This window comes from Orcinus orca, chromosome 5, assembly GCF_937001465.1.
Source record: "Orcinus orca chromosome 5, mOrcOrc1.1, whole genome shotgun sequence".
Taxonomy (NCBI): Eukaryota; Metazoa; Chordata; class Mammalia; order Artiodactyla; family Delphinidae; genus Orcinus; species Orcinus orca.
In genome coordinates this window covers 4361299-4363827 of record NC_064563.1, presented here as the reverse complement: position 1 = coordinate 4363827, position 2529 = coordinate 4361299, and the positions used below count along the sequence as shown (strand labels likewise).

General features: G+C 43.4%; 1 long non-coding RNA gene across 1 annotated transcript; it reads right to left on the bottom strand.

Annotated features, from left to right (window-relative positions):
• Positions 1–1032: 1032 nt before the first annotated feature.
• On the bottom strand, positions 1033–2305 carry LOC125964473 (uncharacterized). The gene is made up of 2 exons (XR_007477522.1): positions 2182–2305; positions 1033–1731 (listed from the first exon to the last, which is right to left on the bottom strand). It is a non-coding gene; the product is annotated as an uncharacterized LOC125964473 (long non-coding RNA).
• Between the last annotated feature and the right edge of the window lie 224 nt (positions 2306–2529).

Below are 2529 nucleotides of genomic sequence, written 5' to 3'. Positions count from 1 at the left end.
ACAAGAAAACTTGTAGTTCTTTGTAAACTTTGGGTCCCAGAGCGTGATATGGTTGACACATGTTTAGAAGAAAATCACTTGATAATTAGGGTTATCACTGAGGAAGGACAGCATAGGGACTAAGGAAGGCATGCCAGAACAGCAGACCTTGTTATGCCACAGTCGGACAAGAAGGTGGTCCTTTACCCCTCACTGGAGCTCAGGAATCGTGCAGTGAGTGGGTGGTACAGAAAATAGAGACCACATAGACTCCTGAGTGGAGTCAAAAGGGGGAACAATAGCAGAGGGTTTCTAGTGCCTCTGATATTTTCAGTGCAAGCATTCTGTGTTGAGGACAGCTCAGAGTTGCACACCTGTTGGTCCTCCCAGGAATCCAGGTATTTGTCAGGGTAAGCAAACATGTGCTATAGGAGATTCTGGAAGCTTTGTTGCCTCCACCCATCAGGATCCCTGCAAAGTTTGCTCTTGGGTTGGGAGAAAGGAGGATTTTTGGCAGGAATTGCAAGATCGATTGGAATCCCAGAGATCCTGACCATTGGCCTCTGAAGCTGAAATGATTCTCTGATTCCTTATACCTGCAAAGAAGGAGACCTTGGGGAACAGGGCAGGGTTTTTCAACCTCTGCACTATTGACATTTTTGAGGGGGTCATTCTTTTCTGTTGTAAGGGGTTGGGGGCTGCTCTGTGCATTGTGGGATATTCCACAACATCCTTGGCCTCTATCCCGAAGAAGCCAGTAGTAACCTTGCCCCAGGGTGACAACAGACAATGTCTCCAATATTGCCAAATGTCCCCCGAACAAAATCGCGTCTGGTTGAGAGCCACTGGAGTAGAGATGGATGACATTTTATAAAGTGAGGTGATATCTGAAAGCCAGAAATCCTATTTTTATTTGAGAAAACCTGTATCTACACATGGGTACACATTAAGTGTTGGAATGATGAGTGTTGTCTGTTTTATACTACATGTGTTTTGGTATTTTTCTAATTTTTGGACAATGGACATGTAATAGTTACACAAAAGAAAAACACAGATATTTTAAATTTTAATATTTGCACATATGAATACAAAATCTTGAAAGGATGTAAAACAAAATGGTAATGATAGTTACTTCTTAGCATTAAGATTTTTCTTGTTTTTGTTTACATTTTCTTAATTTCTTAGAGAGAACACATACTAATTTTGTAATCAGAAATGAAGTAAACAAATTATTTCAAACGTAAATCCCGGATTGTTAGGTGCCTATAGATGATTAAACCCATTAAAATGCATGCTTCTAAATTTGGCTGTTCTAACGCTCAGACAAAGGTTTAATGACCTTCCTAGTGGAAAACAGATAGTAAGTCTTACAAATATTCCTCATTCACCTCATCACACCTCCATCCCAGCTGAAGAATCACTTCTTAGTTTAATGTGAGAATGGAAACCCACCAGTGTCAGCAGTCTCAGTATTTCTCCCCTCAAAATCTGTGTTAATTTTTTTTCTTATCCTTTGTATTCTGTAAAGAATGATCTATGTGGGTTTTTTTTTTTCTGGAATTCACAAAGAAGTTTTCCTCTTTTCCTTTTTCCTACCAAAATTAAGGAGAGAATCCATGAAGGAAATAAGGGTGATGACTCTTCTCCCTCTCAGACAGTGGTTCACCACTGAGATTCAAGATTCGGGATCCAGGATTGCCTGGGAGGGTCTGCGTGCTGGTCTCTTGTCTCGTGTTTTGTTAAGTAAAGAATCTGAGGATGGAAAGTGGGTGTGTGAAGCTTGATAAAACTTCTCCATCACACCCTGGTTTGAGTAACGGCACCCCCATCCCCATCCCACCCCCCTGTAAGTCATGTGTCCTCCACCCTCTCCCCACAGCAGTGGTCACGTGGGTCCGGCTGCACCACCCACATCCCCTCTGCCTGGAATTTGAATCCTGAGTGGAGACACATGAGGACAGAAGGTAGTCAGGGTTGGGTTACCCCGCACGGGAGACCTCAGAAGCTGCCATGTTTCTTGAGGAATCATGGGCTGTACATACCTGACTAGTACCCTTCCCGACCCAGGCCAGCCCCAAAAGAAACTTCTCAAGTTCTGGGTTACCTTCTCCAGGTAGTGAGGGAAACCTCACTGGAAGCTCAGGCGTAGTTGCCCAGTAACCGGGTAAACTGTAGTTGTTTCTAGCCTTAGTAAGTGCTTACCAGGTGAAAGCATGGGTGGCTGCACCTTCAAATGGTAACTTTAACCTGAAACGGAGACAGCAATCAATTCGTGGAAGGCTGAACACGTGTCAGGGGTGCCAACAAGGAAGGAACAGACCCAACGAGATTTTCACGGAGTGAAATCCCCACCCCCATATACCATGACCACTATTAAATTAGAGGTGCAGACTTCGAAATGACACGGTCCAAGCTACAGGTACCGCCTTTAGGAAGAATGAATCAGAAAAAAATGAGAACGGAGTGGATGGGCACAAGCAATGATATTTTTTCTTTCTACCTAGAAGAGATGCCCAAACAGGAATATTCTGTCCAAGTTGACCCTGTAAC